The sequence below is a fragment of the Arachis hypogaea genome, chromosome 14, assembly GCF_003086295.3.
Source record: "Arachis hypogaea cultivar Tifrunner chromosome 14, arahy.Tifrunner.gnm2.J5K5, whole genome shotgun sequence".
Classification (NCBI taxonomy): domain Eukaryota; kingdom Viridiplantae; phylum Streptophyta; class Magnoliopsida; order Fabales; family Fabaceae; genus Arachis; species Arachis hypogaea.
In genome coordinates this window covers 35,271,821-35,299,568 of record NC_092049.1, presented here as the reverse complement: position 1 = coordinate 35,299,568, position 27,748 = coordinate 35,271,821, and the positions used below count along the sequence as shown (strand labels likewise).

The 27,748-nt window shown below is 35.6% G+C and overlaps 1 long non-coding RNA gene across 1 annotated transcript; it reads left to right on the top strand.

The window, feature by feature from the left end:
* Window positions 1-7,810: 7,810 nt before the first annotated feature.
* LOC112741953 (uncharacterized) lies at window positions 7,811-13,185 on the top strand. Its single transcript, XR_003171744.2, has 4 exons — window positions 7,811-9,816; window positions 9,904-9,981; window positions 11,308-11,408; window positions 12,969-13,185. It is a non-coding gene; the product is annotated as an uncharacterized lncRNA (long non-coding RNA).
* Window positions 13,186-27,748: the final 14,563 nt, after the last annotated feature.

Genomic DNA, 27,748 nt, shown 5'->3' with positions numbered 1-27,748 from the left:
AGTTGGTTTCACTCTTTTTTTTTATGTTGAGCTATTTATAGTTATACTATTTAAATCCTTCCAACAAGGCTATAACAGCTTCTTTCCACTCAAATACCTCTCCCACCCCGCCCTATGGTCTAAAGGGCAAAACCATGCCAGTTTCATGCTGAAATTGTGCTAATAATTCAAACACTACGCATAAAGTAACCAAGGGTATGGGATAGTATCTTACATTTGACTCAATACATTTTCACTTAAAACAACGAATAAAACATGTCATGAAAGAATCAGTTTCATGCTGAAATTGTAAAACAACGAATAAAACATGTCATGAAAGAATTGGATTCGCATGATAGATTTATAATAAACATGGTGATACAACTGAGTTAGCTTCAGCAAATCTCAACTTCTATTATATATTCCTAATTTTACAACTAAAATGTGCCACATGTTACTCTCTCATTGTAATTGAAATTAAATCTTTCCCTCCAAAATTAAAGAATTCTTCTCTCCATAATAATTTTACAATCAAAATATGTCACATGCCACTTCCTCATTGCAATTGAAATTAAATCTTTCCCTTCAAAATTAAAGAGTTCTTCTCTCCTCCATACTAATTTTACAACCAAAATGTGCCATATGTCACTCCCTCGTTACAATTGAAATATAATATTTTCCTCCAAAATTAAAGAGTTCTCTCATTCTCTCTCTTCCTTTTTCTATCTCTCTTATTTCTTCAACCACTCTATTTATTTTATATATCATTATTAATATCAATGACTAATTACTAATTTGATAATCAAAATGTGCGATATGACATTCTTTAATTGCATTAAAATTAAAATTAAAATATTAAAATTGAAATTGAAATACCTATATTATGTACCATATATTACTATCTAATTTAATAATTAAATGTATCACATGACACTCTCTTATTAAAATTGAGCGAAAACATTTTTTTCCAAAATTAACAAACTCCCTTCCTAAATTCTCTCATCTACCTCTCTCTGTTTTTCTATTTCACTCTACCATTTTTACTCTATATAGTTTATATTTTATATTAGTAATTTTGACAAATCAAAATATGTAATCCGATATTTTTTTATTACAATTAAAATAAAATTTTTTCTTCCAAAATTAACAAACTCTCACTCTCATTCTTCATCTTTATCTTTCTCTCTCTTCTTTCATTCTCTATTTTTTCTACCTTTCTATTTTACTTTAAAATTTTTCCTCTTTCACATTGCATCCTTAGTTATTTTGGTGAATCAATTCGAAGGCATTCTAAGCAGCCACATTGTAAATGTGCACTTGAAATATATAGTCAATAAAAGATCAACACCAGGTACAAGCCTAAATAGAATGCTTGGATAACTCGATGCAAATTTTGGGTAGAAAGTCGCATAGATTCTGTAACCTCTCTAGCTGAAAGAGTGTCAGATAAGGCTGCAGTCAGCAATACTTGATAGCAGTTTAATATCCAAAATCACTAACGTGACTGTGCGCATCACAGAATAATTGAATAATTGAGTGATATTATCAACCAACTATTCATTTTCTTTTTTCTTTTCTTTTTTTTTTAGTAGAATGGAAGAAGATGAAGAAGAAGAAAAAGAGAGAAATAGCTACATCAGAGATTATTTATCATGGGGGTGTAAACAAATTAGTTCTACCAAAGATTGATACATTTTAAAGGTTTTGCAGTAACTTTGCTCCCTATTGGTAGGCCTATAAGTTAAAATGCAATACAGATAAACAATCTCTATGTGTTAACATCATATGAAGAAACATACTCAAGGGATTTTATTTCAGTCTCATCATATGATGTGTGTCAATGGCCCAATAGTTGGTGCCAGAATTATTTTGGTCTTTTGGAAACAATAGCTCAAGTAACTTTCTGTTAAACCTATTAAAGCATATGGCTAGCCTGTATGCAAACAATATACCTGAATAGCTTGATTTGCTTCTTCTGGTGACCTTTTTTTGTTCACGACGCAAGCGGGCTTCCATATCTTGAAGCTCTTGATTTAAAGATGAACATTCTACCTAAAAAAATATTGACAAAAGCTTCAGTAGATCTCCATGGTAGATTATTAATTACTAACCAGCCTTCATGGTTTAAAATAAATAAATAAAGATTAATTGTTCTATGTACCTCAAAAGATATTGTACTGAAGGCATGTTTAAACTTAGTATTAATAAAGTGAAGGTTTCCTTGTATGTTGTTGATTCTTGTGATTTATGGCATAGTAGATTAGCACAATTAAATTACAAATCATTGAATATATGCATAAAAAATAACTATTGATTTTAGTAACAAGGATTTTAATAAGAAATGTGATATTTGCATATAATCCAAAATTATTAAGAAATCCTTTCCTAAAGTTGAAAAAAATACACATTTATTAGAATTGATTCATAGTGATATTTGTGAACTAAATGGCAATATTACTAAAGGAGGAAAAAGATATTCTATAATTTTCATTGATGATTGTTCTAGATTTACTTATGTGTATTTGTTTAGAAATAAAGATGAAACTTTTGAAATATTTAAAAAATATAAAATGAAAGTAGAAAATATGCATGATAAGAAAATAAAAGTTCTTCGTAGTGATCGAGGTGGAGAATATTTTTCTAATGAATTTGATCACTTTTGTGAATTACATAGTATTATGCATGAATTTTCTGCTCCATATACTTCACAACAAAATTGTTTGGCGGAAAGAAAAAAATCGTACCTTAGTGGATATGGTTAATTCAATGTTATTAAATGCAAAATCGCCTTAGAGACGGATCCCGGGGGGAAGCATAGGCCTTGGTTCCCCCAATTTTTTTGGAACAAAGTTAACCATTATAAGGATATAAAGTTATTATATATTATATAATTTTATTTGAAAAATAGAGTAAGTAATTATTTTAGATAAATAATTAAATTAGTAAACTCAAAAACAAGTAACAATTCTTAAATTAAGAAAGATATTATTGTTAATCACTTTTCGATTAAATAAATTTCCAAATCTTTAAACATTTAAACTTTTTTTCTCTTTTTAAATAATTTTTTTTCTTAATTTTCTACCTATTATCATATAAAAAAACTCTAATATTTATAACAACTAAAAAAAATCTTTATATATTATAATACATAATGAAAGTAAATTATTTTAAAATTTATTTATTTTTCTCATGATAAAATATGAATAACATACATATTAAATAAATTCATTAAAATAATTATATTTTATATATTTTATTCATAAATATGTTTTAAATGCATATAATAAAGTTATTAGAACAACTTATTTATATTATTTTATAGTGTATTTTTTTATAATATGAAGCATAAAAATATAACTTACTGTCATAATAATATTCAACAAAATATGCTAATAAAAAATAGATAATTTTTATATTTTATCGAATCCAAAATAAAAAAATATAAGAACTAAGATAAATTTTTATATAATAAATACTTATTAGTATTTTTTTAATTAAAAAAATATTAATTATGATTATATAGATTAATAAATATATAATATTATATTTGATTGTATAATATTTTAATTTTCGGCCCCTCCTCTACCAAATTCCTGGATCTATCCCTACTTACAATTTGTGGGGTGAAGCATTATTGACATCATGTCATATCCATAATAGGATACCATCAAGACATAGAAAGGTTTATCCTTATGAAATTTGGAAAGGAAGAAAACCTAATTTGAATTATCTTAAAGTGTGGGGGTGTTTAACCTTTTATCGAGTTCCTGATCAAAAGAGAACCAAATTGGGGGCAAGAGCCATAAAAGGCACTTTTATATGATATGCTCAAAATTTTAAAGCATATAGAATATTAGACTTAGTGTCTAATATAGTTGTTGAATCAAGAGAGGTAGAATTTATTGAAAATACATTTATCAATGATTCAACTTCTAATTCATAATATCCCCAAAATGATACTAATATTTCACAAGAAATAAATAATCAAAATAATAAACGTCTAAGCGACAAAGAGTTGATTGAACCAAGGAAGAGATTGAGAGTAAGAAAAGAAAAGGACTTGGGTCTAGATTTCATTTCTTCTCAGGCTATCACGTTTTTGGTAGAAGGAACTAGGGATTCTATGACAAACAAGATTCCTATTGTATTAACATAGAGGATGATCCTCAAATGTTCAAAGAGGCTATGGCTTCAAGTGATTCTGCTTTTTGAAAAGAAGTAATAAATGATGAAATAGACTCAATATTATCAAATAATACTTGGGTCTTAGTTGATTTTCCTCCAGGATCAAAGCCTATACGATGTAAGTGGGTATTTAGAAGAAAGTATAACACTGATGGTTCATTACAAACCTTTAAAGTAAGGTTAGTGGCCAAAGAGTTTAGACAACAAGAAGGTCTAGACTATTTTGATACCTACGCACTTGTGGTAAGAATGACTTCTATTAGGACTCTTATAGCATTAGCTTCCATTCACAAGCTTCATATACATCAAATGGATGTTAAAATGGCTTTTCTAAATGGAGATCTTAATGAAAAAATTTATATAGAGCAACCGGAAGGCTATGTACTACCAGGAAATGGAAAGAAAGTTTGCAAATTAATTAAGTCTTTGTATGGGTTAAAACAAGCGCTAAACAATGGCACGGGAAGTTTGATTCAGTGGTGTTATCAAATGGCTTCTCACATAATAGTGCAGATAAATGTATTTACTCAAAATTTACTAAAGATTATGGAGTAATCATTTGTTTATATGTGATGAAGAAGATTATGCCAATTCGGAATTTAGACAAAACAATTCCATTGATAGCATAGTCCGAACCGACAATCGATCTTCTCAATTTTAAACAAAGAATTTGTCACAATTCAAATCAAATAACTGGGAGTCTTAATTTCCGGGTCGTCTTCCCTAGGAGTTGCAAATGAAATGCTCAAGTGTTTAGGGTTGATTCACTCAATTCTCTTTTAATCAAGCTTTCTCAGATTTGTTTTTCATCTAACAATCAACAATTATTCAATGTATGCATACAAATATAATGAGAACTTTTCATGGTTGTAATGGGGCTAGGGTAAAGGTAAGGATGCATATGGTCAAGTGAGCTTGAAATTTGAATCTTTGATTAACTTAAGCTCTCACTTAACCTACATAACAACCTATACAATTCTAATGCAAACCTAGCTATCCATTATTTACTTTTCACACACTCATGCATTCTTTTCAATTCATCACATATGCATTGATTCTTATTCAATTTCTCATAAGGTAATTTTGTCCCCTTTTCATTTTTTCTTTTATTTTCTTTTATTTTCTTCTTTTTTTTTCTCCTTTTTTTAGCATAATATATACACCAACTTATCATTGCATATGGTTTCTATAATATTACATGAGCATGTACCCAAATTCCCAATATTTTCTCAATAAGCATAAAATACATTTTCATCAACCAAAGTTCTCACATTTTTCTCACACTTAAACATTACACACTCTCACTAACTTAAGCTATTCAAAGATCCAAATAAAGAACATTTATTATTTTTCACTTAGGGATAGTGATGTGTTAAAATTAAGAACAAAAGGGGATTAAAATAGGATATCAATGCCCTACTAAGAATATTTTTTTCTTGAAAAATTTTATTATTTTAACTAAGCTTATTATATATATGTAAAGACATGCAATAAACTAAGAAAAATTGCAATTAGATCTCAAAGTATATACAAACCAAGAAAGAAAATGCAACTAAGAATTCAAAAAGAATGTGAAAGTGTTAGGATTAGAATTTGTCACCCAAGATGGTCGATCGGTGACGACCTCCCCACACTTAAAAGTTTGCACCATCCGCGGTGCATCCAAAGACGAGCAAGGGGGTATGGCGACTTCGGATTGTCACCTTTAGCTGGTGGATCAATCGGCTGGTACGTATGCTTCTTCCCGCTTCCCTTGTTGCTTATGGTGAATCATCAATGAAAAATAGAAAACAAGATAGAAATACAAGTAAATGCAAATGTAAGGAAGTAAAGATTATTGGAATGAGGTAATAATCACTAAAATGAGTGAGTGAATAAGTTTGTGACATGAAGGAAATAGTGTGTGAACTCTAAGTTGCATGGTTTAGAACACACACACTAGCATAGAAAGCTATGTCACAATTATACAAAAGAAACATGCAATTCATTCATTATAGTGTGCTTGAAATACTTTAAAAGAAACTTGTATGTTAAGATAGACAAATAAGTACTCAAGGAGCATAAAAGCAATCAAGCAACAATCAAGAAATTATGAAAGGATGATAGAGGAAAGTTTATTTGCAACACCTAAATGACATGAAATGGAAAATATGGCAAGCATAATCTACAAAGCTTAAAAAGCTAAAAAAATGTCACTAGGTAAGCTTATGATCCAATTTCACAATTCCTTAATTTCAATGCATCAACTAAGTGACTTAAATAAAAATAATCATAACAAGCATCACCTAATAAAAAATGTATCAACTAAAAACAAATTGACAAATAATAGATAATGAAATCAAATTACATGGTGGCTAGCTACAACATGCAATTTAGAAATCCAACAAGATTCATGAAGGCAATGTCATAAGTATTTGGCATGTGCAAATATTCAACATTCAAAACTCAATACCAAGCAACAAAGTATGACTTCGATAAAGACATCCAACAATAAATAGCAATAACAATATCAATAATTCAGCAGCAATATCTCAACAGAATCAACAAATCAACTCAATCATCCAACACTTAGCATCAAAACAGAAAATTAAACTAACTAACTAAATAACTAACTAACTAACTAACTAACTAACTAACTAACTAACTAAAGGTGAGTATGGTGGGTGGTGAATGATAGTAATGGATGATGGTTAAAGAAGAGAAAGAAGAGAGGGAAAGAGAAAAGAAGAGAAGAAATTGAGAGAAGAGAAGAAAAGAAGTAGTGTGATGTGAGAACAGAGTCGTGCGTATGCACAGAGTGTCGTACGTACGCACAAAACGTGTAGAATGGGGTTGTGCGGATGCACTAGCACGTGCGAGCGCTCCGGGGAAACTACAACATTTTGGGTCTATGGCCACGGTTGTTTTGGTCACGGTAAAAAACAGTGACCATAGACCCTCTTTGGTCACGATTTTTTAGGGTGACAAAAAAAAGCTATGGTTATGGTTTTTTTGGAAAGGGTGACCATAGAGTACCTATGATCACGATTTTTTAAAAAAGGGTGACCTAAAAGGGTCTATTGTCACGGTTTTGAGGAGTGACCTAAAGGGGTCTATGGTCACGGTTTTTTATAGTGACCAAAAAGGGTCTATGGTCACAATTTTTCAAAAAAGGGTGACCTAAAAGGGGTATATGGTCATGATTTTGGGGCGTGGCCTAAAATGGTCTATGGTCACGGTTTTGAGGGGTGACCTAAAGGGGTCTATGGTCACGGTTTTTTATAGTGACCAAAAAAGGTCTATGGTCACGATTTTTCAAAAAAGGGTGACCTAAAAGGGGTCTATGGTCACGGTTTTGGGGGTGACCTAAAGGGGTCTATGGTCATGATTTTTTACAGTGACCAAAAAGGGGCTATGGTCACGGTTTTTCAAAAAAGGGTGACCTAAAAGGGTCTATGGTAACAATTTTAGGGGGTGATCTAAAGGAGTCTATGGTCACGGTTTTTGGATGGCCTAAAAGGGTCTATGATCACGATTTTGGGGGTGACCTAAAGGTGTCTATGGTCACGGTTTTTTACAGTGACCAAAAAGGGGCTATGGTCACGGTTTTTCAAAAAAGGGTGACCTAAAAGGATCTATGGTCATGGTTTTGGGAGGTGACCTAAAAGGGCCTATGGTCACGGTTTTAGGAGTGGCCTAAAAGGGTCTATGGTCACGGTTTTAGGGGGTGACCTAAATGGGTCTATGGTCACGGTTTTTTACAGTGACCAAAAGGGGCTATGGTCACGGTTTTTCCAAAAAGGGTGACCTAAAAGGGTCTATGGTCACGGTTTTGTGGGGTGACCTAAAGGAGTCTATGGTCACGGTTTTGGGGGTGGCGTAAAAGGGTCTATGGTCACGATTTTGGAGGTGACCTAAAGGTGTCTATGGTCACAGTTTTGAGGGGTGACCTAAAGGGGTCTATGGTCACGGTTTTTTATAGTGACCAAAAAGGATCTATGGTCACGATTTTTCAAAAAAGGGTGACCTAAAAGGGGTCTATGGTCACGGTTTTGGGGGTGACCTAAAGGGGTCTATGGTCATGATTTTTTACAGTGACCAAAAAGGGGCTATGGTCACGGTTTTTCAAAAAAAGGTGACCTAAAAGGATCTATGGTCATGGTTTTGGGAGGTGACCTAAAAGGGCCTATGGTCACGGTTTTAGGAGTGGCCTAAAAGGGTTTATAGTCACGGTTTTAGGGGGTGACCTAAATGGGTCTATAGTCACGGTTTTTTACAGTGACCAAAAGGGGCTATGGTCACGGTTTTTTCAAAAAGGGTGACCTAAAAGGGTCTATGGTCATGGTTTTGTGGGGTGACCTAAAAGAGTCTATGGTCACGGTTTTGGGGGTGGCGTAAAAGGGTCTATGGTCACGATTTTGGAAGTGACCTAAAGGTGTCTATGATCACGGTTTTTTACAGTGACAAAAAGGGGCTATGGTCACGGTTTTTCGAAAAAGGGTGACCTAAAAGGGTCTATGGTCACGGTTTTGGGAGGTGACCTAAAGGGCCTATGGTCACGGTTTTGGGAGTAGCCTAAAAGGGTCTATGGTCATGGTTTTAGGAGGTGACCTAAATGAGTCTATGGTCATGGTTTTTTACAGTGACAAAAAAGGGTCTATAGTCACGGTTTTTTGAAAGGGTGGCCTAAAAGGGTCTATGGTCACAGTTTTGGGGGTGACCTAAAGGTGTCTATGGTCACGATTTTTTACAGTGACCAAAAAGGGTCTATGATCACAATTTTTCGGAAGGGTGACCTAAAAGGGTTTATGATCACGGTTTTGGGGGGTGACCTAAAAGGGTCTATGGTCACGTTTTTAATCATTTGAGTTTTAATTAATTAAAATTTTTATGTATTTTTTATTATTTTAAATATTTTTTCTTTTTAAAATTTAAAAATTTTAATAATTAAAAACTAATAATAATTTTATATAATTTACTTTAAATATTAAAATTTTAAATCTAATTTTATAAATAAAAAATTAGGTTGAATACTATTAATAATTTTAAATTAAAAAATGATTTAAGACTTAATAATATAAAAAATAATTTAATAACTTATTAACGGATGAAAAACTAGCCCAGTGATCATTTATATATAATTCTAAATTCGTTTTAATTATAGTTTAAGTTTTAGTCATGGTACGGTATAAGATAATTGGAACAATATAAAAATTAATTTTGTACACTAAAAATTTAACCATTAAATCGATTATTAAGTTTTGTACTTTAAATAGGGGAAAAAAAACCGACGCCGTCTCTTGTTTATTTGGAAAAAAAATTGAAATACACTGAAGGAAATTGAAAGAACCGAAGGAAATTGAAACCCCCCTTCTTTCTATCCCCAATTCGTAACACTGTGAGAGTGTGACCTCTGAAGGAAATAGAAATGGCAAAACCCTAGCCCCTCATTACCGCCGCCGTCCCAAGCTCCTCAGCGCGGTCGCTTCTTCCTCTTTCCTGTTTTGCAAAACCCAGAAAGCTCAGCACATCTCTTCATCTTCGTTAGCTTCTCTGTTTGTCAAAAGTTAGTGGCCTCCGCTCTTGGTGTACTGCCCTCGATAAGATCTCTCCTTACACCTCCGCCGTCGGCATCGTCGTCTCCATCGGTGTCTCAGTTCTCGGTGTTGCTTGGTATGCTGTTTCCCTTTTCCGTTTCAGATTTTCTCAATTTATTTTACGTAACCAATTTCTGATAATCTTGTTTTTGGATTTGCGAAGGGGGATTTACATAACTAGTAGCAGCTTGATCGATATTGCAATCAAGACTCCCCGAATCACTTGCACGAATCTCATTAGGTACAATTACTGATCTGTCCTTAAAATCCACTCAAATTTCATAGTCTTTAATTAGTCAATGGTTTTATTATAATAATCTCAAGCAACCATCAAATGAAATGGCTAAGCAGAGAGATTAATTAGTTAAGTTCGTCATCCTTGTTTTAATTTTGTGTAACATTTTGGTCTGCATATATATGCTTGTGTAACATTAACATAACACAGTCAAACAAGGTATGTATGTATGTCAAAAGCCTATACTATTACGCGTATCAATTTACTAAGTACTAACAAATTCTTGAATATTCTTCGAGTGCTAATTAAAGGTTGGAGAAAATATCTTAAATTGGAAATAGTTGGCTTGCAATGCCGCCTATAATTAATTAATTACAAGTTACTAGAGAAAAGAAAAAGATGTGTCTCATTATGTTGCTAAAAATAAGGTGGCCATACATCACGTTAGGTTACTGTTGATGGAATTAGTAATTGCTGAAATCATATGCCTCTATGAATGTGATAATGATCTTTATTTATATGTGAGGAGAACAAATTCCATGTGCATAAGATTTTATACTCTATTAATGGTGCATAAATAATGCATTTTCTTATTAGCTTCCTTTGACACTTTATCGATGCTGTTAATAATTAACTGCCTTCAAAGTTGCTTAAAAAGTAGCTCATTATACAAGGCAATGAAAGAACTTTAATAATTTGTGTCTAAATTGAATTTTGTTGGTATAATTGAAATAATAATTCTAAAGTGTTTGAATAAAACTGAAGAAATTTAAAAAAGATAAAATTAAAAGTTAGCAAACGGTAACAATTAAACTAAAAAGTATGTTTTTTCTAATATTTCTTTCGAAAAGTTTAAGTTAAGAGATCAATTTATATAGAGATAAAACAATTTTTGTTGTCTAACTTTTGAATTCGCTTTCAAGTTCACTTACAATATTTTTATGCAGTTTTAATATTATCCATTTTATTAATGATAAAAGCAGGCCTTTTTGTCAATGATTTTTATTTCATTTATGCCTAAATGATGAGCCATGTTGTCATTTTATTTAATATATATCCTTATTATTTGAATGACTTCAAAATGTACTATATAAAATATAAATTCTTGGTACCTGTGTTCAATTTTTAATAGGTTTCCCAATAGGTATATCAAGATCATGGGACACTAATGGGAATTATTCTGCCTATTTTAGATGCAAACCTATGTTAATAAAAAAAGTTAATAACTTAATAAGTGCAAAAAAAGTGTACATTAATATAGGAACTTAAAATTGGGTATTATTTGGTTTTTCCTTTCTAAACTTGATTATTTTGACTTTGTTTTATGTATAGGATAATTTTTTCGTACTGGTAAAGACAACAGGAGTTGAGTAGTTGCTGCGGCACCGTTTATAACAACTTCATATGGCATCTTAAAATGAAGGAACTAAGCAGTAAGTTTATCTCGTAATTTCCATATATAATAATTTGATAGCATATTTAACTAGGTAGTAAGCGGATATGTGATAGCTAGATTGTTACTATGACCTATTAGATCATGTTTAGTAAGTGTAGATATTTGCATTCTTAGGTTTAATCATGTTTTGTCAAAAGATTGGATGGATTTACCAAGATTTGAGAACGAGTACATAGTTGGTGTAAATAATTTTTTAGAGTTTGCCTTCAAAATTGGAAAACCAGTTGGAAAAGAAATCCAATGTCCGTGTGCAAAGTGTGGAAACACTTATTGGCATAAACGAGAAGACGTATATGAGTATCTTATTTGCTATGGGTTTGTCGAAGGTTAGAAACGATGGATTAATCATAGGGAATCAGTAATCCCAACAGTTGTAGATAGTGACATGGATGATCGAGGGGGCGTCGATGATATTGACGGGTTGCTGCATGATGCATTCGGAAATATGACAAATCTTGAAGAGGGGAACAATGGGTTGAATGAAGATGCGAAGAGATTTTATAAGCTGGTAGATGAAGCAGGTCTAGAATTATATCCGAATTGTACTATTGGATTTTCGAGACTATCGTTTATCATTCGTCTTTACCACTTGAAGTGTCTGCATGGTTGGAGTAACACATCTTTTACCTCTCTCTTGGAGTTATTGAAAGAAGCTATACCTGATTTGAACATTCCCACTTCTTTTAATAAAGCTAAGAATATGGTTAAAAACTTGGGTCTTGACTATGAAAAGATTGATGCATGTCCTAATGACTGCATGCTGTATCGGAATGAGTACATAAATGACTCAGTTTGCCATATCTGTGGAGAGTCTCGATATAATCAGACTTCTACTATGTTATCAAATTAAAAATTTCAACCACTATATAAAATAATTGTACTATTTTATCAAATTAAAAAGATGTTACATGGTCATCAAATTGGACATTTGGCTAATTGGCTCCATGAGTACGTATTGAATAGAAGAGTAAGAAACTAATTACGAATTAAGATGCATAACCTACCATTATTTCTTTTCAGAAGGTATAGAAAAATAGATAAAGCAATAATAATACATGAGGGTGAAGGGGTAGCAATCAGCATTGACTCAGTACTCAGTAATATATAGCAATCAGCATTATTATTATTTTAAATTTGACTTTGTCTATTGATTTCACACTCGATCTGGTTTTTCTATTTCGCTGGTGTTGATTACTTGATTTGTTTGATGGGTTGGAAGCTAATAATAGTATTTCGGTATTACCTTATTTTTTAAGCTTCTATTTTGGTTGTGGTTATTTCTTTGTGCTGGATTTTTTTGAGTTTTAAGCGACTTCAACAGGGGAGTTGAAGTTTCACTCAAAGATAGATTAAAAACATATAAACATTACCAAATGGCTCAGTTAATTAGCAAATGCTCCATGTTATTTAGTGGTTGAAATTTTCATATTGATTGACTTATTTAACTTGTGCTCCATATTCATTACTCAACTGTACTACATGCATCATCAAAACCATTTTTGTTCTGTTCTAACTTCTTTATTTCTTTTGCTAATAGGAGGACATGATGTGAAGAAAATATGTTCTATACAAATATAAGATGGGATGGGTCTTCTAATGATTTTGGTTATCTAAATGTATTATTTTGATGTGTTCTTTACATTTTGATAAGAGACTTTATCCGATATTACATGTAATGGATAAATTACACCCTATTTTGATTAGTGTTGTAATGGATATCTAGTTTTTAATGAAACTTTTATGATTTACATTTATTGAATTTCTCATTCTTAGATTTATTTTGTGATTATCATCATTTTGGGATGTGATTATGCTTTAAAAAAATTTCATAAAATAAAACAGGTCGTGACCATAGATAAGTTAGGGCCACGGTGAAAACCGTGATCATAGATAAGGCTATGGTCTCGGCGAAAAACCGTGACTATCGATAAGGCTATGGTCACGGTTTTAAGGAGGGGTGACTATAGATAAGATATGGCCACGGTAAAAACCGTGACTATAGATAAAGCTATGGTCACGATTTTAAGATGGGGTGACCATAGACGCTATGGTCACAGCGAAAAACCGTGACCATAGATAAGGCTATGGTCACGGTTTAAGGAGGGGTAACCATAGGGGCTATGGTCACGATTTTAGGTGGGGTGACCATAGAGGCTATGGTCACGGCCAAAACTGTGACCATAGATAAGGCTATGGTCACGGATTTTGGGAGGTGTGACCTTAGAGGCTATGGTCACGGGTTTTGGTGGGGTGACCATAAAGGCTATGGTCACGGTTTTGGGAAGGGGTGACCATAGAGGCCATGGTCATAGTTTTTGGTGGAGTGACCATAGAGGCTAGATAAGGCTATGGTCACGGTTTTGGGAAGGGGTGACCATAGAGGCTATGGTCACAGTTTTATCACGTGACCACAGATTAACCTATGGTCACGGTAAAAAAATGTGGCCTAAAGTGCCAAAATTTGAACATTACAACCATGACCATAGAAACCGTGACCATAGATAAAAAATCGCAACCATAGGTCTATGGCCACGAGATAATAGGCCACGGCAAAAAACCGTGACTATAGACCTATGGTCACCCTTTTCACTAGATAGACCTTTTTTTGTAGTGCGAGAAGGTGAAATTTGGCTTGTGTGTACGCACACTAGGGATTTCTTTTTTTTTAGGAAAAAAGGTGAGCTGTGTGTGCGCACAAAGGTGTGCGTACGCATAGATGGGAAAAAGGGTAGGGTGCACACACATAAGCTGGTGCGAGCGCCCTGGGCAGAAGGGATGATAAGGAATGTGCGCACGCACAGGAATCTCTTTTTTTAAGAATATCAAACGTCAAAACTAGCGACCAACTTGGCACCTGTGCATACGCACACAGGTCCGTGCGTACGCACAAGAGACAAAAAGAGGGGGATGCAAATGCACAAGGTGTGCGAGCACTCCAAACAGGAGCTGTGCAAAGGGGTGTGCGTACGCACATGTCTGTGCGTGAGCATAGGGTGCAAAAATTGGGGTATGTGTGCGTACGCACAGGTATGTGCGCACGCACATGCTCTGTTTTTTCCAAAATTTTTTAGAGCTCTAAGGCACCAAACTTGAGCTCAACAAATTAAAAGGGTTTTAACCCCCAAACATCCAACATTGCACAACCACATTATCCAAACTAAAATTTAACATAACTAAGCTTGAAATTAACTAAACATAAGCTATCTACAAGAAACAAAATGCAATGAGTTAAAACTATATACAAAGAGAGGGATGGAAAGGTGTTACCATGGTGGGGTGTTTCCCACCTAGCACTTTTTTTTATTGTCCTTAAGTAGGACAATTTGGGGATGCCCTTGCTATGGTGGCTTGTACTTAAATTCTTCCTTGAATCCCCACCAATGTTTGCATTTTCAATGTCCTCCGAGATCCCAAATCTTGTGCACCCGATCTTCTTGTTGACTCATGTGATTCTATCCAGGTAGCAAGCAATTAGAGCTCTCATCACTCAAGCATCTAAACATTCTCCAAGATCCATCCAATTTAGAATTACACCAACCATTAAAGCAAAATTTTAAAGATTCAACTTCTATGAACCTAGGATCATGTTTCCAACCACTACCTAATTTTCCTTTATTGTCCAATCCACAAATGTTCCTAAGTCGACTATCATTTTCAATCAAACCATACTCAAGTGGGATAATGAAGCTTAAGGTTAAGGATGTACCCACTTAAATGAAGGAGGTGATAGTGACTTAGGAGGAGGGACTTCAAATAGCTTTGGCGATATGGGTTCCAATCCCTTTTTCTCTTTTTGTATGATCTCCACCTCTTCAAATTCTTCAAATTCTTCAACCACTTCTACTAGTTCCTTGATCTCAACCTCCTCTTCTTGCAACTCATGCTTCAATTCCTCGTCTTTCCCTTGTAGTTCCAAGCTTTCTTCCACTCCACATGCTTCAATTAAAGTTGATTCTTCACTTTTATTTGTGGAAGTGCTTGAATTGTTGGAAGAGTGTAGTGAGGCTAAGTAAGATAGGGCTCCGGCTAAGGTAGCCATGATGTTGTCTTGTCTCTTTTGGTACTCTTCTTGCTCTTAAAGGAAGAATTGAAGTGCTTCCTCTATTGAAGGTTGTGGGGAAAGAGGAGGTTCATCATATGGGAGAAGGTCTTCATATGTAGAAGGTGGTTGGTATTGGTAAGAGTATTGAGGTGGTGTGGGGTATTGCTGTTGGAATTGTGGTGGCTCTAAGTGTGCTTCATAAGGTTGTTCATGAGGCACATAAGGTTGATGGTATGGTGGGTATAGGTTAGGCTCATGTGGAGGTGTTTGGCGATATTGTGATGTGGCTTGTGAGTAAGATTGATCATAATGTTGAGGGTTTGATTGGTATTGGTATGCATCAAGAGGTGGATAATAGCTATAAGGATATGAAGGAGGTTCTTGCCAAGAGGGTTGCCTAGAAGCATATGGCTCCTCACTCAATTGAGCCCACAATCCATGATGCATTCCATCATTGAGGTTCTCACTTCCTACAACACCATAACAACCAAACTCCAAGTCAAAGGGGGTGAGAATTCATAGAGCAAAGAGGAAAAAAAAAACAAAAGCTAATAAGAGAAACAACTGATGCCAGGGCATTTTGGCCAGTTTCACTGACTTTTTCTTTACTGTTTTTAAGGTAGTTTCATACATTTTCTTAGGAAATAAGCTAGTTTTGGGTAGATATTCACTTACATCTTGATTCAAGCATACATTGTACACTTTACATGATTTCATGAGAATTTTGCATGAATTATATGATAAATTGGATGATGCATGATCCCATGATTAAGAGCAAGACTTTGATGCACTTTGTTTGATTGATTTCAGGCCAAAAGAAGAAAAGAAGAGCCACGTTAGTGGCTACGTTAGTTACACTAACGTGGGTACTAACGTGGAAGGAAGGAAAGCCACAACGTTAGTAAGAAAAGTTAGTGGCATTAACTTTGAAGAAGGAGAGCATGGAACGAAGATCCACGTTAAGAGTCACGTTAGCTACACTAACATGAACTCTAACGAAGGGAAAAAAGGCACCAAGAACCGTTAATGGGGAAGGTGAGCCCCAATAACGCTTGCAAAAGGGGTATATGCCAACGTTAGTGGAAAAAGTGAGTGCCACTAACGTTTTCGAAGCAAGAAGACCAACGTTAGCTTCCACATTAACTACATTAACGTGGGAACTAACGTGGAAGGAAAGGGAGATGCCAAAGTTAGTGGAAAAGGTGATCTCCACTAACGTTGGTGAAGCAAAAAGACCCACGTTAACTTCCACGTTAATCTAGTTAACGTGGGCAAAAGTCCCACCTGGCAGCCTGACCATGCCTTCTTCAAACACGCATAACTTGAGCCACAAAGCTCCAAATGAGGTGATTCCAGTGGAATTGGAAAGTAGGATTCCAGAGCTTTCCAAGAATATATGGCACTATATGGTTGGCACTAAATTTGAGGGAGAAAACCTGCCCCGAAAGTGCAATGATGAACATGGTATCAACCTGTATTAAGGCCAACTGACCTCTTCACCTTCCAAGAAGTGTAACTCGAGTTGTAGAGCTCCAAATGATGCGCTTCCAAAAGCATTAGAAAGTAGACATCCAGGGCTTTCCAAAAATATATAATTGTATGGGGTGGACACTAAGTTTGAGCTCCAGAAACTGGCAATAATGAAGCCCTGATCGCTAGCGTTATTGGCACTCAAGTTTTCCAGTAACGCTGGCAACTATGCCAGTGACCATGTCCATTTCAAAGGAGCATAACTTGAGCTACAGAGGTCGAATTGAAATGATTCTAGTTGCGTTGGAAAGATGACATTCAGAGGTTTCCAACGATATATAATACTCTATAGTGGACATGAAATTGGAGTACAAACAAGAGGCATCTTTTAAGCCCCAAAAACACCAACTGGGCAGCAAGTGCAACGTTGGCCACAATAACTTTAGCACTAACGCCACACCTGTAGCGTTAGTGTGGCTAACTTTAGCACTAACTTTAGCACCTGGACCTCAACTTGACTCACTCTCTCTCAAGTCCACTTCAAAACTCAAGCAAGCAAGCCCACAATTGTCAACCAATCAAGACCACAAGAAGCATCTAGAATAGGAATTTTCATTTCATTGTAATTTTCTTTTAATTTCATTTTGTAATTTAGGAGAGCCTATATAAAGGCCTTAGTTTTTACATTGAAAACAGTCTGGAAATTCTGGAAATTCGGGAAGAGGGGGATTGAAGAGGGGTCCTCGGACTCCCTCCCCTCACACACTTTTCCTTTTCTTTCTTTGTACTTTTCATTTATGAATTTTGAAGTTTTATTTTCAGTTTCAATTTTCATCTTTACTTTTCTGCACTTTCTTCTTTTTTTTATTTTGGTAGAGCAATGATCAACTAACTCTTTACATTGGGTTAGAGAGCTCTATTGTGATTCAATGGATTAAGTGTAGTTCTTATTCTTCTTCTTCTTTCTTTCCTCTTGATTTTACTAGAGAGCTTTCGATCTTCATCCAATTGGGTAGTTATCTTGGAAAAGAAACTATTCATACTTGGATCTCTTCTGAACCTTGAAAGAGGAATGAAGAGATCATGCTAGAAATGCTTTCTCATGCTGGACCAAATTGGGTGTGGATGGATATGTGACTATAATCCTCCAACACTTGATTTGGGAAATGTATGTGGTATAATCAGTGACCATACTTCATCTCTTCTCATGAGCAATTGACCAAGGAATTGGCTATTGATCAAGATTTGAGAGATCGAATTACAAGGAATTGTAATTCGATCACTTAAGATTGCCAAGGAGATCAATGAATGCATTGATTGAGGAAGGGATGAGAATGAACTTGATCCGGAGGATTGCAATATCTCTTGATCCCAATGTTCATTTTATTTTTAGTTCTTACATTTACTTTTCTTGCCATTTTACTTTTCTTCACTTTATTGCTTTCTTTACTTTTATGCCATTTACATTTCCTTGTTGCTTATCACTCCAATCTGATTCGTCTAACTAGGATAATCAATTAACCATTGATTGCTTAATCCGTTAATCTCTGTGGGATTCGACCTCACTCTTTTGTGAGTTATTACTTGACGACAATTTGGTACACTTGTCGAAGGGAAATTTGTTAAGAGACAAGTTTTCCGCGCATCAAGTTTATGGCGCCGTTGCCGGGGATTAATTGTGATTAACAAACTACCGGTTGATTGATTTACTAGATTAGAAACTTTTCTTTTGTCTTTATTTTCTTTTGCTTCTTTATTTTCTTTTGCTAACTAACTGTTTGTGATATTGCTTCACTGGGAATATCCTCATCTGTGACAATGGAGATTCCAATTTCTTTTGGTGATTATTGTTTGAGACAGAGCTTTCTGCAGGAAAGAAAGGAGCATCCATCATATTTTAGTCAATCATATTTCATGAAAAACTCTCCACCACCACATAATGATTCACTTTACTATGCTCATGGTGGGTGGGAGTATCAAGAACATGAAATGGGGTACTTTCTAGAGCCACAAAATGGTCCATATTTTGGTGAAATTAATCACTACTCAAGTTGTGGCTGGGAAGATCATAATCAAAGAGATTTCACTCATTCATACCCCATTCATCAAGAGCCATCACCTCTCAATTATACAACCTCACCTCCAAGTTTTACATGCCTAAATTCTTCATCATTTGAGTATGTCTCAGCACAAAAGTCTATCCCAAATCCATACAATTCATTTCACCATCCACAAAACTCAATCCACTACCCACAAGAGTCATACCACTTTCAGAACACATAACCACAAAATAACCAATTCCATTCACAAGCCAACCCCGCCCAACCATTACAACCTACCCAACCTCCTTTAGATAAACTTGCTAGGGTGGAACTCATCATTGAAGAACTTAGAAGAAGTAGAGTAGAGGAGAGACTCACTAGGATAGAACTCCTCCTTGAAGAAATAATAAAAACAATCAAAGAGGAGAAAATAGCAAAAAGGGACCATGAAGAAAAATTGAGGGAGAATGCACAACTCTATTCTGAAGAACAATTCATTGGAGAGCTGAGATCACAAAGAAAAATCACTCCACTCTCTCCAGAAACAGAGGAGTTCATTCAAAGGTCAAGAATAAGGGAGAAAGTCAATCAAGGGAACCCACACCCCAACGAAACAGAGAGTTGCATAGAGGGTGAGTTCATTGAACCACCAATTCAAGAAGATCTTGATGAAGAGGATGCTCCACCCATCATACAATACCCAAATCCTGAAATCAAGGTGGTAAAGGCAATCAACATGAACACTAACAAAAGGATGGTGACCAAGAAAAGAAGGACAATATTCATGAAGAAGAAAAGGTCAACCAAAAGCCATCCCACCCCTACCCCAACAAGCAAGTTTACTCAAGCTAACAATAGAAGAAGGCTTGCTGGGGAGAGGCACTCAAAACAAGGGGCATTAACTGGCTCCTCTTTCCTCTTGAGGTCATTCCTCTTAACAACTGGAAGAAGAGGAAGAAAGTCGTGAACAACATGTCAAGCTAATGACATTAAAAGAGCGCTTGTTGGGAGGCAACCCAACCGTAGGTAATATTTTCTTGCTTTGCTTAGTTTACTTTCAATAATTTGGCATATGATTGCACTCTAAGTTTGGTGTTGCCATGCAACAATTTGATTTTCAATCTTCACTGGGTACTTGCAACATTCTAAATTGACAGTGGCACACTAAGTTTGGTGTTGCCACTTAACTTTCATGCAAAGTACCATGCCAACACCACTTATTAATGCAATCACATTGTCTCTGTTTTACTTCTTGTGCTTTTGTTGTGATCCATAATCTTGCTTGCTGAAACACATGCATACTCACACTTTATTTTAAGATATTCATGATCCATCATGGACCCCGTCACCACTGTTTTAATTGTTGCTTGAGTATAAGCAATCATTCTATGTCTGGTGTGGGAAGGGGAAGAATAGGAGGAAAAGGGCAACAACAATGAAGATAAAATACAAGGTGGTAAAGTTTCTTTCTCCTCTTACTTATTTCCAGCACTTTAATTTGCATGATTGTCTTCTATGTTCTTTGTATGTATGGGTGCTTTTTCCTTGTGAATAAGCATGTCAATTCTGTCTTTTAAACTTTTTATTGATTAAGGCTGTGTTTTCTAGTCTGAATGTCATTACTGCATCCTTACTTTGCTTACTAGTATGCTTGTCCCTTTTGAATCAAATGAAAAGAGAATGAGTGTTTTATAAAAGACCAGAGTAGAGTTCATACTATGGAATAAGTTTCTGAGTTTGTGGTGTGGTCATAAGTTAGCTAAGTTGGTTCAACCACAAGGTGGGAAGACAACTATCTGTCCTGAATCATATGCTTTTAACACACCCCATGAGACTAGCTAAATAATAAGATCCTAATAAGAAAAAGGGAAAGAACAATGAAAGTGGAAAAAAATAAAAGAAAAAAAGAGTAAGCAATAAGGCTAGGCACCAATGGTTTTAATCTCGAGGCATGTGTCTGTGGTGTTCCTGTGTGAGGGATTTACTTGGATGAATAAGCTCTTAGGGGTGCCTTATCACTTGGTAACTTGGGTTAACTAACTCGGGATTATCAGCTGAAAGTCCACTATCAAGAGTAACCCTCACTACAGAGTATTTAGTAACCCAAAGAGGTGCTGGACACCAAGGTCTCAAGAAAAGAAAATAAACAAACCATGTGCCTGTGGTGTGTATGTATGGGGGAGAGACTTGAGGAAGTAAGTCCGTAGGGGTGTTTCAACACCTAGCACCTTGAACCAACTGGTTCGGGAGTGTTGGCTGAAAGCTTATTTTAAAGAGTTGCCCCCTTACAGAGAGCACTTAGCCTAAGACCACAAATAAGCTCAGAATTGACAAGAAACAAAAGGGATCAATGAATAAAAGTCTCATGGGATGCAATCACAGTGAGTATTCTAGGACATGATAAAGGTCTGAAAGCAAGGAATGAACCTAAGTTGCTATGCATGAAACCACCATAAAACCAGGGACATGACTTCCACAAGAATGACTCATTTCTCTTGGCATTCCATTCATTATTCTCTTGTTCCAGTACTTGCTTAGGGACAAGCAAGCTTTAAGTTTGGTGTTGTGATGCCAGGGCATTTTGGCCAGTTTCACTGATCTTTTCTTTACTATTTTTAAGGTAGTTTCATACATTTTCTTAGAAAATAAGCTAGTTTTGGGTAGATATTCACTTACATCTTGATTCAAGCATACATTGTGCACTTTACATGATTTCATGAGAATTTTGCATGAATTATATGATAAATTGGATGATGCATGATCCCATGATTAAGAGCAAGACTTTGATGCACTTTGTTTGATTGATTTCAGGCCAAAAGAAGAAGAGAAGAGCCACGTTAGTGGCTACGTTAGTTATACTAACGTGGGCACTAACGTGGAAGGAAGGAAAGCCACAACGTTAGTAAGAAAAGTTAGTGGCATTAACTTTGAAGAAGGAGAGCATGGAACGAAGATCCACATTAAGAGTCACGTTAGCTACACTAACGTGAACTCTAACGAAGGGAAAAAAGGCACCAAGCAACGTTAATGGGGAAGGTGAGCCTCAATAACGCTTGCGAAAGGGGTATATGCCAATGTTAGTGGAAAAAGTGAGTGCCACTAACGTTTTCGAAGCAAGAAGACCAACGTTAGCTTCCACGTTAACTACATTAACGTGGGAACTAACGTGAAAGGAAAGGGAGATGCCAAAGTTAGTGGAAAAGGTGATCTCCACTAACGTTGGCGAAGCAAAAAGACCCACGTTAACTTCCACGTTAACTAGATTAACGTGGTAGTTAACGTGGGTAAAAGTCCCACCTGGCAGCCTGACCATGCCTTCTTCAAACACGCATAACTTGAGCCACAAAGCTCCAAATGAGGTAATTCCAGTGGCATTGGAAAGTAAGATTCCAGAGCTTTCCAAGCATATATGGCACTACATGGTTGACACTAAATTTGAGGGAGAAAATCTGCCCCGAAAGTGCAATGATGAACATGATATCAACCTGTATTAAGGCCAACTGACCTCTTCACCTTCCAAGAAGTGTAACTCGAGTTGTAGAGCTCCAAATGATGCGCTTCCAAAGGCATTGGAAGGTAGACATCCAGGGATTTCCAACAATATATAATAGTATGGGGTGGACACTAAGTTTGAGCTCCAGAAACTGGCAATAATGAAGCCCTGATCGCTAGCGTTATTGGCACTCAAGTTTTCCAGTAACGCTGGCAACTATGCCAGTGACCATGTCCACTTCAAAGGAGCATAACTTGAGCTACAGAGGTCCAATTGAGGTGATTCTAGTTGTGTTAGAAAGATGACATTCAGAGCTTTCCAACGATATATAATACTTTATAGTGGGCATGAAATTGGAGTACAAACAAGAGGCATCTTTTAAGCCCCAAAAACACCAACTGGGCAGCAAGTGCAACGTTGGCCACAATAACTTTAGCACTAGCGCCACACTTGTAGCGTTAGTGTGGCTAACTTTAGTACTAACTTTAGCACCTGAACCTCAACTTGACTCACTCCCTCTCAAGTTCACTTCAAAGCTCAAGCAAGCAAGCCCACAATTGTCAACCAATCAAGACCACAAGAAGCATCTAGAATAGGAATTTTTATTTAATTGTAATTTTCTTTTAATTTCATTTTGTAATTTAGGAGAGTCTATATAAAGGCCTTAGTTTTTACATTGAAAGCAGTTTGGGAATTCTGGAAATTTGGGAAGAGGGGGATTGAAGAGGGGCCTCGGACTCCCTCCCCTCACACACTTTTCCTTTTCTTTCTTTGTACTTTTCATTTATGAATTTTGAAGTTTTATTTTCAGTTTCAATCTTCATCTTTACTTTTCTGCACTTTCTTCTTTTTTTTTTTTTATTTTGGTAGAGCAATGATCAACTAACTCTTTACATTGGGTTAGAGAGCTCTATTGTGATTCAATGGATTAAGTGTAGTTCTTATTCTTCTTCTTCTTTCTTTCCTCTTGATTTTACTAGAGAGCTTTCGATCTTCATCCAATTGGGTAGTTATCTTGGAAAAGAAACTATTCATACTTGGATCTCTTCTGAACCTTGAAAGAGGAATGAAGAGATCATGCTAGAAATGCTTTCTCATGCTGGACCAAATTGGGTGTGGATGGATATGTGACTATAATCCTCCAACACTTGATTTGGGAAATGCATGTGGTATAATCAGTGACCATACTTCATCTCTTCTCATGAGCAATTGACCAAGGAATTGGCTATTGATCAAGATTTGAGAGATCAAATTACAAGGAATTATAATTCAATCACTTAAGATTGCCAAGGAGATCAATGAATGCATTGATTGAGGAAGAGATGAGAATGAACTTGATCCGGAGGATTGCAATATCTCTTGATCCCAATGTTCATTTTATTTTTAGTTCTTACATTTACTTTTCTTGCCATTTTACTTTTCTGCACTTTATTGCTTTCTTTACTTTTATGCCATTTACATTTCCTTGTTGCTTATCACTCCAATCTGATTCGTCTAACTAGGATAATCAATTAACCATTGATTGCTTAATCCGTTAATCTCTGTGGGATTCGACCTCACTCTTTTGTGAGTTATTACTTGACGACAATTCGATACACTTGCCGAAGGGAAATTTGTTAAGAGACAAGTTTTCCGCGCATCAACAGCTAATAAGAGAAACTAGAACAAACTCCTAACAACTAACAAAAGCAAGTAACTAATCAACAAAAAACAAGCTATTCACAATATTCACTTATGCACAATAGCCAACAACATAACACCATTGCAACTCCCCGGCAACGGCGCCAAAAAACTTGATGTGGAAAAACTCAAGGTCACTAAAGTCCTCAATTCCAAGCCAAGAGTGTGGAAAAAGTACATTAAAACTAAGCCAAGCATTTTATCAAACACTTGGTGTGCATGAAAAGAAAATCACATTAAATTGCAATAATAATAAATTCTAAAGTTACCAAAAGCAAGAAAACAATAATAACAACTGAATTAAATAACAATAAATGTAACACCCTAATTACCTTATGCCTTACCTCATGCCATAAAGCAAAGATTAATCAAGGGTTACGACAATTCTAAGGCTCATACATATATATATAAGGAATAATAATTTTAAAAGCCCGATGAAGAAAATAAGCTCTAATACAGAATTACAAAGCACAAACGTTCACACGAAGCTAAAAGCATAAAAGATAAGATCCACTACATAAGGTAACAAGATATATGTAATTATATAAGAGTATAATAGTCATAAAATACTAGCCACAACCCGCAGAGTTTGGGACGACTAGTTAAATACTGACATACAGAGTTCTGAAAGTAAACAGCTTATAAGAATATCACTCTCAAAATAAGCCTCTAAAGCAAAAGTAAATACAAAAGTGAGAGTACTAATCAAAATAACCAAAATGATAACAAAATAGAATAAGATCATCCGCTCTGTTACCATCAAACAACTCACTGAGGTGGACTGCGACCTGCATCTGAAAAACAACGACAACGTATGGAATGAGAACCGGAGATTCTCAGTATGGTAACAGTACTCAGTAATGTAAGATGTAAGACCCCGGGATGCCAGAGGCAATCCTAGAGCTTCATACCAAACAGATATCCAAACTTAGCAAAAATAAATAACTTAAACCGTAAACAATAAACAAGGTATCTAAACTTAGGGGATTTCTAACTAAAACTAGTCACCGCTGTCCCACAGTCTTCACCAACCTACCCTCCATGCGATCCCTTCGCCACCACCTACCTAACCTCCTCAGCACCAAACAAACACAGATAATGCAAGCAAGGAAAGCACAGGTAGTGTCATACATATAACAAGTAATTCAGGAAGCAAGTAGGCATATTATACAATTAGGTAAACTCAAATAATCAAAGCAAGCAAGCATATAGAAGATGCATATGATGAATGTCTGTCCTATTTGCTGTGATATCACATGTCGGTTATAATGCCAAACCCGACACAAAATCCGAACGGCAACTCCCGGATTAGTCTCTTTGTTGCGCATACTCAGGAGGAACAATTTCGAGGGATAAGTGCTCTACCACCTTCCTCTAGATGCCGCATGATTCTGTGGGTTAGTGCCCTACCACCTTGCAACCAGAGAGAAACCCATGCTCAGGAGGAAAAATTCCGAGGGATGAGTGCCCTACCACCTTCTCCTTTCAGAGGGAAACATTCCAAGGGAGAGTGCCCACCATCCTCTTGAGCAATAAATTTGAGTGAGAAGCCCAGCTTCAAGCCTCACATCCAAACGTAGGCGGGAGACTGCCACAGCCCCTACGACGGAGAACAATGCATATCAAAATCACATATTCAATCTTAGAGGCCATTCCCCATAGCACACTTCCACTCATACTCATTCCATCAACTATAATCATTCATAATTTCCATTCCGAACTCATTAGTTCATCAGTTCTCAACTCGTTGTCAGTAATTACCAAGTCCCCCACTCTTCCTTCTCTCTCAACCAAACTCATCCTCAATACACCAGAAACCTAAACCTCCGTTCTCTAACTTTTCAAGGTAATACCCAAATAATTCCACCCAAGACCTTCTCTATGGTTAACGTCCAAAAACAAGCAAAAAAGTCTTAAATAGGTATCACAGAAGTTTACAAGCTGGTTGAAAAGGTGAAACAGATAAAAATAAGATTTTAGTTGAAAAACAGGGCATGTGCGTACGCACAAGGGTGTGCGTGCGCACGCCCAAGGAGATTTTAAAAAGTGTGTGTACGCACAAGTGCAAAATTTTCCAAACTCTGTTCGCTTGCACAAGGCGTGCGAACGCCCTCAACAGAGTGCACCTTTCAACGTGTGTGTGCGCACAGGGCTGTGCGCGCGCACAGGTTGTAAAACTTCATTGGTTATGTGCGCACACAGGTTGTGCTAGCACTCCCAACAGAAGGCTTTCCCCTGTGTGTGCATACGCACAAGGCTGTGCGTGCGCACATGTTCGAAAATCACAGGGGTGTGCGTGCGCACAAGGCTGTACGTGCGCACAAAATTCTACAACATTACAGAATTTCATATTTTGACACGTAACTTTGAATGATCATAACTTCCTCTACAAAAGTCCAAATTTTACAAACTTTATATCAATTTGAAGACTTTTCAATGAACTTTCATTCTAAACAATTTCAACAAATTTTAAAAACTGAGGCAGAAGTTATGATCCATCAAAATTCACCAAAAATATGTTTTTACCAAAAACCTTAAAACCTCAATTTTTACCAACTCTCAAATCAAAACCTGCTCAATCATCATAAAACACTACCATATACAACATCTTACCATTTCATATCATTCTCATCAACTTCACACCTAAATTACTCAACCTTTATACCATAGATTACTACCAATCCATAATTTCCAATCCAATCATAAATTCACACTCAAAATCATCACCAACCATCAACAACCTCAACAACCAAAATAAATAATCATCAATTCCAGTAATCATCGCTAAATAATATCTAACATTAATCAAATTCATCATAAAACTCATCAACACCAATAATTCTCAACAATCATCATCTTAACTTCATAACCCACATCATTTATCAATAATCTCAACACTCACCTTCAAATTACCAACAACATCAATATTCATCATCAATCATCAACCATATCAAAAAACCCTCATCAACAACAATAATTCACACATTCATCATCAACCTTCATGATCATTAAATACTAATAATCATCAACATATATCATCACACATCATAATCATCATTCAACAACATCCAAAACCATCATAAAGACTCATAATTCTCCTTATTCACCAAGAACATTTCACAATAACATTACACATCAATAATTTTGCATACATAGATCCATCACTTACCACCCATCATTATCATAATAATCATCCAACACCTATCTCAACACAACATTAATGCCCCATCATCATACTACACATACTCAAAGTCATCATATATCATATTCATCAACATCTAAATTTCAATCATATTCTATGGTCCACTAGCCTAAGTGTCTAGAGATATTACATATTACATAGAGGAGACCGAAATCATACCTTGGCTGCTCCCCAAAAAGCACACCGCACCAAGATTGGAGTCCAACAAGCTTTCAACTCACCAACAAGCCACCAAAGCTCAAACTAACATCATATATATATATCAAAATCAAAACCTAAGATACACAAAACAACTAAATACAAGGGTTTAGTAAAACTTTATCTTATCCAATGAGATTAGGGGTAAAATCTAACAATTACCCGCTACTAGAGATCACCTAAACAAGCA